The sequence below is a fragment of the Octopus bimaculoides genome, chromosome 16, assembly GCF_046866305.1.
Source record: "Octopus bimaculoides isolate indiv1 chromosome 16, ASM4686630v1, whole genome shotgun sequence".
Classification (NCBI taxonomy): domain Eukaryota; kingdom Metazoa; phylum Mollusca; class Cephalopoda; order Octopoda; family Octopodidae; genus Octopus; species Octopus bimaculoides.
In genome coordinates, this window is record NC_142943.1 from 31,660,751 (window position 1) to 31,674,042 (window position 13,292).

Genomic DNA, 13,292 nt, shown 5'->3' on the forward strand with positions numbered 1-13,292 from the left:
TTTCTGATCATAGTGATGCTTGTAATCTCTGCTGTTCCAAAGGCTCAAAAAGCACTGATGCTTTGTATACCCCATTTGCAACCCAAGAAGCAAACCAATAACTTCCAAGTCCCCTCATATATTCCACTTGTGCTCAGAATATTTAATCAAGTACAAAATCTTATCCATTGATTCATAAGTTTCTTTTAATCCTGCAGCATGTGCTAATGGTATTGAAGGTTTTGATTGGCATTATGCAGCAAAACAGCTTCTGGGCTGGCTTTGGTGGAATCTATGAAGAGTCTAGACTATAATCATAAAATATTGGTCTCTTCCGCTACGTCCTCGATATCGCGGTAGGCAGCGCCTGAGTCTCCTAATCAGGTATAAAAGTAGGAGAATCTGATGGTCGTGAGTTCGGCCCTTACCTGGAGTGTACATTTTTTTTTTTTTTTTTAATTGAAATGGCAGAACCTGTTTTTATATTATTCTGCTAAAGAAAGAAATTACCTCAAGTTGTTCTCGTGGGTATCATACAAAAGGGTTATGAAATTACTATGTATTCCATGATTTATCCCTCGTACTTAGTGTGATCCTATCTGCTGTCCATCAGACCTTATACTTAAGCGTTCCAACCATGATCATCCAACTTTTTCTGGAGGAAAATCTGGTGGTTGCCATCTCTAGAAGTTCGTGCGACTCATGTCGAGTAGATAACATAAAGCAGCGGATATAGTAATGTTCTGTGTCTGATGCACTAAATATGATAACAATACCTGTTTGGTAAGTGATTACAATATGCAGCTTTCACTTTATACGTGTATATTTAGACGTACATATGGGCGTATATCTACACAAAGAAAACTTAACATTACAGATTTCGTGTTAAAAACTATTTAGAAAAAGCTAAATTTGTATTGTCCCTGTAGCGCAGCGGATAGCGCGCTGGACTTCTAATCCAGAGGTCGTGGGTTCGAATCCCACCAGGGATGATTGGCTTCGTTTTTTTCTTTGAAGTTAAATTTTTATTTAACAGGGAAGATTAACATTCGCAGACAATTTCGTTAATTCCATAAATATTCCGTTATATTTGTGGCTTGAAGAAAATGAATAAGATTTCTTAGAAATTTCGAAGTTGGTGGCATACCAGAATGTGTTGAGCATTGAACGAAAGTTCTTACATTGACAGTGGACGAGAGGACAAATCTGAAAGGGATCTGGAGCAGAGAGGGCAAGTAGTTGATGAGGTCGCGAATGGTGATGGAAGGATTTTGATAAACTTAATGGATTGATTAAGATATCGATTAAGATACTGAAGCAATCGATTTGTTAATTGGTTAAATAATTAACTAATTGACTTATAATGTAAAGTGAAGTGAAACAGAATCTGTACGTGTGCTTATTATTCGCCTGATGACCCGCTGTCGTGGTACAAAAAAATATACGAAGGTTCTGGGCATACATGTATATATCGATTAGTACTGCAGTAAAATTTGTCCGACATTCTAGAGACTCTTAATTTGAGATCCTGACTCCCGAGTCGAGTTTTTGCACAGAATCACACGCATGTATAGAATACGCAAATACATATACAGACACACGTACACGCATAAATACGCGCGCACGCACACACGCGCGCGCGCGCACACACACACACACACACACACACACACACACACACACACACACACACACAGAATCACATATTTCGGGCACATAAACTCCTTAACTGATACACACACAGAAACGACACGTCAGCCAGCCAAGCACACACACACACACATACACACGCGCACACGCGTACACGCTCACATCCATAAACACCAGCCCATAGCTAAAATATTATCACAAAAGTAGAAACGTTCACTCAGTGGCCTCGGTAGCGCAGTAGGCAGCGCGTCAGTCTCATAATCATATATACAATCAGAGATATCTGAAGGTCGTGAGTTCGATCCTCACCTGGGGCACAACTTTTTTTTTTTTTTTGTGAATTATTTACACACATGTCAGAAGTGACATTTACACACATGTCACTTCTGATGATGGTATTAAAAAAACAAATTCCCTCAAATTGTTCCCGTGGGGGGATCTTTCTGATCTTTATGAGTATTTTTGCAAAAATACTCATTACCCTAACTCCAACCCTAACCCTAACCCTAACTCTAAAATCCGAACCCTGTCATAAATAACAGTACCGCTGATAGTTGTTGTTGACAAACAACGGCACTAATTTTATTCAAGAGAAAAGATCCCATTACACCGCACAACGTGTTGTTTAGATTCCGCAGCAGTAATTGTTTTCACCTCAATAGACGTCAGTGATTGGTTGAAATTACCGAAATGCAACAATTTTAACACGAAATAACTTTAAAAAGATAAAATTCTCTCAATAACACTAAAAGTAAAAGATGTTTTATATGACACATTCTACCAGTGTCCCAAGTTTGAAAATGTTTCGTTAAGAAAACAAGAGGCGCCCGCCAAATCAGAAAGATCCCCCGTGGGTACCGTATAAGAATATATAATTATTTCCATTTCATCCTTTCGGGATCGAAACAAAAAGGTACTAGTCGAACACTAGGGGCTATGTAATCTTACTCTCAGCCCCCCCCCCCGGACTTGATGACCGTGTGCCAAATTCTGAAAGCGATATTTATCCTCACTTAAATGTGGATATATCGCTATAGTGTATGCTGCATGTCGTTCATGAGATTGCAAATGGTGTTGAAAAGATTTCGATAAACTTGACTGATTAAATGACTGAAAGATTAATCAAACAATCGATTAGTTAATTGGTTAAATGGTTAACCAATTGATTAGGAATGACAAAAGAAGTGAAATATAATCAGTGAATGTTTACTATTGGTATAATGACTTGTACCACCGAGGTACAGCAGAATATTATAAGGTTCTGCAAGATTGCTGCACAACTGGACTATGAGCATACATGCATATCAATTAGATCTGCAGTAAAATTTGTAAAACATTTTGGGAATTCTTAATTTGAGATTCTGAGACGATTACCTGCACACAGTCAGCTGTACATATAGAATACACAAAAACACATTTACACACACACATGCACTCGCAAAACTATGCTGAGACTATAATAATAAGATATGAACATGGTGAACAGCTGCGTCGGTAATGCAGTAGGCAGCGTGTCCGTCTCATAATCTAACGTCGTCAGAGGAATCTGAAGTTCGTGAGTTTGTATTTCACATTGTTTTTATAAATGTGTCGTACTTCTTTTGGAAATTGCGTTAAAGAAAGAAATAACCTCAAATTGTTCCATGGGTATTGTATAAAATTCAATGCATCTTGTAATCTACTCTTCATATTTAGTGTCATCAAGAAACCAACAGACCATAACACTAGGCGACAAAATGTTTGCTACTGTTGGACGAAATGGTGCTCAAAGGTATTTTGGGAGCGCTGATTCCGAATCTGCAATCATTTTTTGCTTTAGCACGTCACGTTTTTGTGCTTTCATTATTATACTGCTATCAAAATTACAATAATGTGAAAATTCATGACAAATAAAATGAATGTTATGTTAAGCGTAAATTACCGTTATTTGGCATAAGAACAAGAGCAGCATGGTGGACAAGTAGCTCTAAAACCAATAAAACACAAAACAAAAGTGTAAAGTGAGTATTATTATTTTTATGTTTTCTCAAAAATAGCTTTGGCGTCGTCTTTTACGCTTATGCTGCATGTCCGTTTCTTCGTTTCAAAAACCAAAAGTAGTCCGTCAGTATGTTTGGTGCAAGTCTGCCACTGTAGCGGCTTTCTATTTCTTTGATTTCTTGATGAAATCGTTTACCAGGCTCATCGCTTACATCACCCACATTGGGTGGAAAAAAGTCAAAATTAGAGTGGAAAAAATGCATTCTTAGACACATTCTTGCTCCAAGTTGCTTATAAGCTTTCAAAATATTCACAATTGCAACGTAGTTAGATGATTTTTCATTTCCCAAAAATGATTTTACAAGAGAGACAAACTTTTCCCAAGCAGTTATCACTACTGGGCTTAATTTTTGTTGAAAAAAGCTCATCATAAATTAGAATTAGGCCCATTAAAAACACCAGCTTTAATCTTTTAATTTGCTAGAAAGAAATTTTTCACTGAGATATTTGAATCCTTCACCGTCTTCATTCATGGCCTTAACAAAATTCTGAAACAAGCCAAGTTTAATGTGTAAAGGAGGAAGGTTAATTTTCTGAGGGTCAACTAAAGGGATATATTTAACGTTGTATCTCCTTGAAATGAAATCACTTCTCTTTGGCCACTCTTTCTGATCATAGTGATGCTTGTAATCTCTGCTGTTCCAAAGGCTCAAAAAGCACTGATGCTTTGTATACCCCATTTGCAACCCAAGAAGCAAACCAATAACTTCCAAGTCCCCTCATATATTCCACTTGTGCTCAGAATATTTAATCAAGTACAAAATCTTATCCATTGATTCATAAGTTTCTTTTAATCCTGCAGCATGTGCTAATGGTATTGAAGGTTTTGATTGGCATTATGCAGCAAAACAGCTTCTGGGCTGGCTTTGGTGGAATCTATGAAGAGTCTAGACTATAATCATAAAATATTGGTCTCTTCCGCTACGTCCTCGATATCGCGGTAGGCAGCGCCTGAGTCTCCTAATCAGGTATAAAAGTAGGAGAATCTGATGGTCGTGAGTTCGGCCCTTACCTGGAGTGTACATTTTTTTTTTTTTTTTTAATTGAAATGGCAGAACCTGTTTTTATATTATTCTGCTAAAGAAAGAAATTACCTCAAGTTGTTCTCGTGGGTATCATACAAAAGGGTTATGAAATTACTATGTATTCCATGATTTATCCCTCGTACTTAGTGTGATCCTATCTGCTGTCCATCAGACCTTATACTTAAGCGTTCCAACCATGATCATCCAACTTTTTCTGGAGGAAAATCTGGTGGTTGCCATCTCTAGAAGTTCGTGCGACTCATGTCGAGTAGATAACATAAAGCAGCGGATATAGTAATGTTCTGTGTCTGATGCACTAAATATGATAACAATACCTGTTTGGTAAGTGATTACAATATGCAGCTTTCACTTTATACGTGTATATTTAGACGTACATATGGGCGTATATCTACACAAAGAAAACTTAACATTACAGATTTCGTGTTAAAAACTATTTAGAAAAAGCTAAATTTGTATTGTCCCTGTAGCGCAGCGGATAGCGCGCTGGACTTCTAATCCAGAGGTCGTGGGTTCGAATCCCACCAGGGATGATTGGCTTCGTTTTTTTCTTTGAAGTTAAATTTTTATTTAACAGGGAAGATTAACATTCGCAGACAATTTCGTTAATTCCATAAATATTCCGTTATATTTGTGGCTTGAAGAAAATGAATAAGATTTCTTAGAAATTTCGAAGTTGGTGGCATACCAGAATGTGTTGAGCATTGAACGAAAGTTCTTACATTGACAGTGGACGAGAGGACAAATCTGAAAGGGATCTGGAGCAGAGAGGGCAAGTAGTTGATGAGGTCGCGAATGGTGATGGAAGGATTTTGATAAACTTAATGGATTGATTAAGATATCGATTAAGATACTGAAGCAATCGATTTGTTAATTGGTTAAATAATTAACTAATTGACTTATAATGTAAAGTGAAGTGAAACAGAATCTGTACGTGTGCTTATTATTCGCCTGATGACCCGCTGTCGTGGTACAAAAAAATATACGAAGGTTCTGGGTATACATGTATATATCGATTAGTACTGCAGTAAAATTTGTACGACATTCTAGAGACTCTTAATTTGAGATCCTGACTCCCGAGTCGAGTTTTTGCACAGAATCACACGCATGTATAGAATACGCAAATACATATACAGACACACGTACACGCATAAATACGCGCGCACGCACACACACGCGCGCGCACACACACACACACACACACACACACACACACACACACACACACACACACACACACACACACACACACACAGAATCACATATTTCGGGCACATAAACTCCTTAACTGATACACACACAGAAACGACACGTCAGCCAGCCAAGCACACACACACACACATACACACGCGCACACGCGTACACGCTCACATCCATAAACACCAGCCCATAGCTAAAATATTATCACAAAAGTAGAAACGTTCACTCAGTGGCCTCGGTAGCGCAGTAGGCAGCGCGTCAGTCTCATAATCATATATACAATCAGAGATATCTGAAGGTCGTGAGTTCGATCCTCACCTGGGGCACAACTTTTTTTTTTTTTTTGTGAATTATTTACACACATGTCAGAAGTGACATTTACACACATGTCACTTCTGATGATGGTATTAAAAAAACAAATTCCCTCAAATTGTTCCCGTGGGGGGATCTTTCTGATCTTTATGAGTATTTTTGCAAAAATACTCATTACCCTAACTCCAACCCTAACCCTAACCCTAACTCTAAAATCCGAACCCTGTCATAAATAACAGTACCGCTGATAGTTGTTGTTGACAAACAACGGCACTAATTTTATTCAAGAGAAAAGATCCCATTACACCGCACAACGTGTTGTTTACATTCCGCAGCAGTAATTGTTTTCACCTCAATAGACGTCAGTGATTGGTTGAAATTACCGAAATGCAACAATTTTAACACGAAATAACTTTAAAAAGATAAAATTCTCTCAATAACACTAAAAGTAAAAGATGTTTTATATGACACATTCTACCAGTGTCCCAAGTTTGAAAATGTTTCGTTAAGAAAACAAGAGGCGCCCGCCAAATCAGAAAGATCCCCCGTGGGTACCGTATAAGAATATATAATTATTTCCATTTCATCCTTTCGGGATCGAAACAAAAAGGTACTAGTCGAACACTAGGGGCTATGTAATCTTACTCTCAGCCCCCCCCCCGGACTTGATGACCGTGTGCCAAATTCTGAAAGCGATATTTATCCTCACTTAAATGTGGATATATCGCTATAGTGTATGCTGCATGTCGTTCATGAGATTGCAAATGGTGTTGAAAAGATTTCGATAAACTTGACTGATTAAATGACTGAAAGATTAATCAAACAATCGATTAGTTAATTGGTTAAATGGTTAACCAATTGATTAGGAATGACAAAAGAAGTGAAATATAATCAGTGAATGTTTACTATTGGTATAATGACTTGTACCACCGAGGTACAGCAGAATATTATAAGGTTCTGCAAGATTGCTGCACAACTGGACTATGAGCATACATGCATATCAATTAGATCTGCAGTAAAATTTGTAAAACATTTTGGGAATTCTTAATTTGAGATTCTGAGACGATTACCTGCACACAGTCAGCTGTACATATAGAATACACAAAAACACATTTACACACACACATGCACTCGCAAAACTATGCTGAGACTATAATAATAAGATATGAACATGGTGAACAGCTGCGTCGGTAATGCAGTAGGCAGCGTGTCCGTCTCATAATCTAACGTCGTCAGAGGAATCTGAAGTTCGTGAGTTTGTATTTCACATTGTTTTTATAAATGTGTCGTACTTCTTTTGGAAATTGCGTTAAAGAAAGAAATAACCTCAAATTGTTCCATGGGTATTGTATAAAATTCAATGCATCTTGTAATCTACTCTTCATATTTAGTGTCATCAAGAAACCAACAGACCATAACACTAGGCGACAAAATGTTTGCTACTGTTGGACGAAATGGTGCTCAAAGGTATTTTGGGAGCGCTGATTCCGAATCTGCAATCATTTTTTGCTTTAGCACGTCACGTTTTTGTGCTTTCATTATTATACTGCTATCAAAATTACAATAATGTGAAAATTCATGACAAATAAAATGAATGTTATGTTAAGCGTAAATTACCGTTATTTGGCATAAGAACAAGAGCAGCATGGTGGACAAGTAGCTCTAAAACCAATAAAACACAAAACAAAAGTGTAAAGTGAGTATTATTATTTTTATGTTTTCTCAAAAATAGCTTTGGCGTCGTCTTTTACGCTTATGCTGCATGTCCGTTTCTTCGTTTCAAAAACCAAAAGTAGTCCGTCAGTATGTTTGGTGCAAGTCTGCCACTGTAGCGGCTTTCTATTTCTTTGATTTCTTGATGAAATCGTTTACCAGGCTCATCGCTTACATCACCCACATTGGGTGGAAAAAAGTCAAAATTAGAGTGGAAAAAATGCATTCTTAGACACATTCTTGCTCCAAGTTGCTTATAAGCTTTCAAAATATTCACAATTGCAACGTAGTTAGATGATTTTTCATTTCCCAAAAATGATTTTACAAGAGAGACAAACTTTTCCCAAGCAGTTATCACTACTGGGCTTAATTTTTGTTGAAAAAAGCTCATCATAAATTAGAATTAGGCCCATTAAAAACACCAGCTTTAATCTTTTAATTTGCTAGAAAGAAATTTTTCACTGAGATATTTGAATCCTTCACCGTCTTCATTCATGGCCTTAACAAAATTCTGAAACAAGCCAAGTTTAATGTGTAAAGGAGGAAGGTTAATTTTCTGAGGGTCAACTAAAGGGATATATTTAACGTTGTATCTCCTTGAAATGAAATCACTTCTCTTTGGCCACTCTTTCTGATCATAGTGATGCTTGTAATCTCTGCTGTTCCAAAGGCTCAAAAAGCACTGATGCTTTGTATACCCCATTTGCAACCCAAGAAGCAAACCAATAACTTCCAAGTCCCCTCATATATTCCACTTGTGCTCAGAATATTTAATCAAGTACAAAATCTTATCCATTGATTCATAAGTTTCTTTTAATCCTGCAGCATGTGCTAATGGTATTGAAGGTTTTGATTGGCATTATGCAGCAAAACAGCTTCTGGGCTGGCTTTGGTGGAATCTATGAAGAGTCTAGACTATAATCATAAAATATTGGTCTCTTCCGCTACGTCCTCGATATCGCGGTAGGCAGCGCCTGAGTCTCCTAATCAGGTATAAAAGTAGGAGAATCTGATGGTCGTGAGTTCGGCCCTTACCTGGAGTGTACATTTTTTTTTTTTTTTTTAATTGAAATGGCAGAATCTGTTTTTATATTATTCTGCTAAAGAAAGAAATTACCTCAAGTTGTTCTCGTGGGTATCATACAAAAGGGTTATGAAATTACTATGTATTCCATGATTTATCCCTCGTACTTAGTGTGATCCTATCTGCTGTCCATCAGACCTTATACTTAAGCGTTCCAACCATGATCATCCAACTTTTTCTGGAGGAAAATCTGGTGGTTGCCATCTCTAGAAGTTCGTGCGACTCATGTCGAGTAGATAACATAAAGCAGCGGATATAGTAATGTTCTGTGTCTGATGCACTAAATATGATAACAATACCTGTTTGGTAAGTGATTACAATATGCAGCTTTCACTTTATACGTGTATATTTAGACGTACATATGGGCGTATATCTACACAAAGAAAACTTAACATTACAGATTTCGTGTTAAAAACTATTTAGAAAAAGTAAAATTTGTATTGTCCCTGTAGCGCAGCGGATAGCGCGCTGGACTTCTAATCCAGAGGTCGTGGGTTCGAATCCCACCAGGGATGATTGGCTTCGTTTTTTTCTTGGAAGTTAAATTTTTATTTAACAGGGAAGATTAACATTCGCAGACAATTTCGTTAATTCCATAAATATTCCGTTATATTTGTGGATTGAAGAAAATGAATAAGATTTCTTGGAAATTTCGAAGTTGGTGGCATACCAGAATGTGTTGAGCATTGAACGAAAGTTCTTACATTGACAGTGGACGAGAGGACAAATCTGAAAGGGATCTGGAGCAGAGAGGGCAAGTAGTTGATGAGGTCGCGAATGGTGATGGAAGGATTTTGATAAACTTAATGGATTGATTAAGATATCGATTAAGATACTGAAGCAATCGATTTGTTAATTGGTTAAATAATTAACTAATTGACTTATAATGTAAAGTGAAGTGAAACAGAATCTGTACGTGTGCTTATTATTCGCCTGATGACCCGCTGTCGTGGTACAAAAAAATATACGAAGGTTCTGGGCATACATGTATATATCGATTAGTACTGCAGTAAAATTTGTACGACATTCTAGAGACTCTTAATTTGAGATCCTGACTCCCGAGTCGAGTTTTTGCACAGAATCACACGCATGTATAGAATACGCAAATACATATACAGACACACGTACACGCATAAATACGCGCGCGCGCACACACACACATACACACACACACACACACACACACACACACACACACACACACACACACACACACACACACACACAGAATCACATATTTCGGGCACATAAACTCCTTAACTGATACACACACAGAAACGACACGTCAGCCAGCCAAGCACACACACACACACACACACACAAAGATACGCTCGCAAAATTATACCGCGACTATAATCATAAAATATTGACCGCGGTAGCGCAGTTGGCAGCGCGTCAGTTTCTTGATCAAATATGGCGACACTCGCTGCATATTTTTTGTTAAATTAAAATGGCAGTACCTGTTTTTGTATTATTTTGTTAAAGAAGGAAATTACCTCAATTCGTCCTCATGGGTAGCTTACAAAAAGAGGCTGAAATTATACATATACCGTCATTTATTCTTCATATTTAATAGTATCAAGTGACCATATCTGCTGTCCAGCAGACCATATTCTGAAGCGTTCCAAGCATGATCACCCAACTTTTTTTTGAAGGAAAATCTGGTTCTTGCTATCTCTAGAAGTTCGTGCGGCTCATGTCGAGTAGATAACATAAAGCAGTGGATATAGTAATGTTATGTGTCTTATGCACTAAATTTGATAACAATACCTGCTTGGTAAGTGATTGCAATATGAAACTTTCACTTTATACGTGCATATTTAAACGTACACGTGGGCGTATATATACAAAAAAAAAATCCAAATTACTTCCATACCTGTCCAACATTACAAATTTCGTGTTAAAAGCTATTTAGAAAGAGCAAATTTTGTATTGTCCCTGTAGCGCAGCGGATAGCGCGCTGGACTTCTAATCCAGAGGTCGTGGGTTCGAATCCCACCAGGGATGATTGACTTTTTTTAAAATCTTCTTTCTTTGAAGTTTTTCTGAAAATTATTTTCATGTAACTTGTTTGCAATTTTTTCAAAAATTCTTATCTGTATGAAAAGTGAAAACGAATGAATTAAACCCTTTTTTCCCTTTGTTCTTTTTCGGATTCTATGTATTGGACAGCGACTATTTTGGAGGCCCCTCTTCACGGGTTTTAATGGATCACATCGAACGATCTAAATGGTTGAGTTGCGTCTTATAGAGTGATATACAAGACAAAGCATAATTACATAAATATGTAATGACCATTAATTATAATTAATGGTCATTGAATATTTCTTTATTGTAGTAAATTTGATCAACAGTTGTTTCCAGTAGTCATGATAAGTTCATTGTTGATAGGTTTACTCAATCGGCCTATTGATCGGTTGAGAGAAATTGAGGGACCTTAAGAATTATTGCTACTTTCGTAAGAGTCATTTCTGGTTATGAGTCAGACATGACTCTCATGAAAACAACATTAATTCTCTGTGTTTTGTGTTTGTTTTGCAAGTTTCTTGACGTGAAATCAAGCGTTGAGGTTGATTTTCATGTCTTTTGGGAGAATCATGCCGCCAATAAAAACACGCACACTGGTTGTGTTTCACTTCGGGTTTATTACAAATAAATGAGTGGAACAGTGAAAATGTAATACGTATTGAGGAGAAAGGGTTACTTAAAAAGCACATTGGTAGGTCATTGAAAAGGTCACAGCCTGTGACAGAAGGGCTTTGACAGACTAATCGATTAACCAAGTGGTTGTGATAGGTTCGAGAGGTGATTGTAGTATTAGGGATGGTGTTGGTGGTGATGCTTGTAGTACTAGTAGTAGTAGCAGGGATGGCAGTGGTAATGGTTGTAGTCGCCGTCGTCGTCGTCGTCGTCGTCGTCGTAGTAGTAGTAGTAGTAGTCGTGGTGGTTAGGGTGGTAGCTGAAGTACAGGTTGGTATAACCTTTTAGTGACTGAATGTTATTGCATCAGCCGAAAGTTCAATGAAGTTCAGACATTTTCTTTTGGTGTGTTTCGTTGTTAATCGCCAGTTCCGTCCTTCTCCGTCATCCTCCGTTGAGCCGTCAGCAGTAACGGCAACGAGGACGATGGTGACTTTACTTCTCAAACTGTCGAGTAATTTGTACTACTACCACTACTACTACTACTACTACTACTACTACTACTACTACTACTACTACTACTACTACTATGTCAATTCAATTTAGGTACATGGGTAGGTCAACGCACACACACACACACACACACACACACACACACACACACACACACGCAGAAACGAGACGTCAGCCAGCGACACACGCGTGCACACATACTCAGATCCACAAATACCAACCCGTAGCTAAACTATTCTTTTTTACTCTAAGCACAAGGCCCGAAATTTTGGGGGGAGGGGACCAGTCGATTAGATCAACTTCAGTACGCAGCTGGTACTTAATTTATCTACGCCGAAAGGATGAAAGGCAAAGACGCCCTCGGCGGAATTTGAACTCAGGACGTAATACAGACGATAATACTGCTAAACATTTCGCCCGGCGTGCTAACGTTTCCGCCACCTCGCTGCTTTCGATAGCTAAAGTATTATCACAAAAGTAGAACGGCCTGCTCGGTAGCCTCGGTAGCGCAGTAGGCAGCGCGTCAGTCTCATAATCAAGCAAAATGTTAGAGGAATCTGAAGGTCGTGAGTTCGATCCTCACCTGGGGCACGATTTTTTTTTTTCAATTACTCACACACACGTCGTTTTGATGAATATGTTAGAAGAAATTGCCTCAAATTGTTCCCTTGCGTACCGTTTAAGAGGGTATAATTATTTGTATTAATAACCAGAGGTTGAGTTTTCCTTTTCATCCTTTCGGAGACGATAAAATAAGTACCAGTCGGGCACTGGTGTCTATGTAATTGTCTTACTCTCTGCGCACCGGACTTGATGACCGTGTGCCAGACTCTGAAGGCGATATTTATCCTCACTTAAATGTGGATGTTCTGTTAGAACAAACTATACTGCGGTAGATGTCATGAGTGACACTCTCATATTGGCTCTTGGTGCAAAATGCACTCATGTTTATATCGCTACAGTGTATATTGCGCACAAAGCCAGTATGAGAATGTCTCTCATGGCATCTAGTGCAGTATAGTTTGTTCTAACAGAACATCTATATTTAAGTGGGGTTAAATAATCAAAAGCTTTTGAAATATGATCATCATGCTTCTCCTACACATATTTTTTCTTCT

The 13,292-nt window shown here is 38.0% G+C and overlaps 7 non-coding genes across 7 annotated transcripts; all 7 read left to right on the top strand.

Annotated features, from left to right (window-relative positions):
- Window positions 1-898: 898 nt before the first annotated feature.
- Trnar-ucu (transfer RNA arginine (anticodon UCU)) lies at window positions 899-971 on the top strand. The gene has a single exon. It is a non-coding gene; the product is annotated as a tRNA-Arg (tRNA).
- An 881-nt stretch (window positions 972-1,852) lies between these two features.
- Trnam-cau (transfer RNA methionine (anticodon CAU)) lies at window positions 1,853-1,946 on the top strand. The gene is made up of 2 exons: window positions 1,853-1,889; window positions 1,911-1,946. It is a non-coding gene; the product is annotated as a tRNA-Met (tRNA).
- A 3,226-nt stretch (window positions 1,947-5,172) lies between these two features.
- Trnar-ucu (transfer RNA arginine (anticodon UCU)) lies at window positions 5,173-5,245 on the top strand. The gene has a single exon. It is a non-coding gene; the product is annotated as a tRNA-Arg (tRNA).
- Window positions 5,246-6,144: 899 nt separating this feature from the next.
- Trnam-cau (transfer RNA methionine (anticodon CAU)) lies at window positions 6,145-6,238 on the top strand. The gene is made up of 2 exons: window positions 6,145-6,181; window positions 6,203-6,238. It is a non-coding gene; the product is annotated as a tRNA-Met (tRNA).
- Window positions 6,239-9,463: 3,225 nt separating this feature from the next.
- Trnar-ucu (transfer RNA arginine (anticodon UCU)) lies at window positions 9,464-9,536 on the top strand. Its single transcript has one exon. It is a non-coding gene; the product is annotated as a tRNA-Arg (tRNA).
- A 1,419-nt stretch (window positions 9,537-10,955) lies between these two features.
- Trnar-ucu (transfer RNA arginine (anticodon UCU)) lies at window positions 10,956-11,028 on the top strand. The gene has a single exon. It is a non-coding gene; the product is annotated as a tRNA-Arg (tRNA).
- Window positions 11,029-12,671: 1,643 nt separating this feature from the next.
- Trnam-cau (transfer RNA methionine (anticodon CAU)) lies at window positions 12,672-12,765 on the top strand. The gene is made up of 2 exons: window positions 12,672-12,708; window positions 12,730-12,765. It is a non-coding gene; the product is annotated as a tRNA-Met (tRNA).
- Window positions 12,766-13,292: the final 527 nt, after the last annotated feature.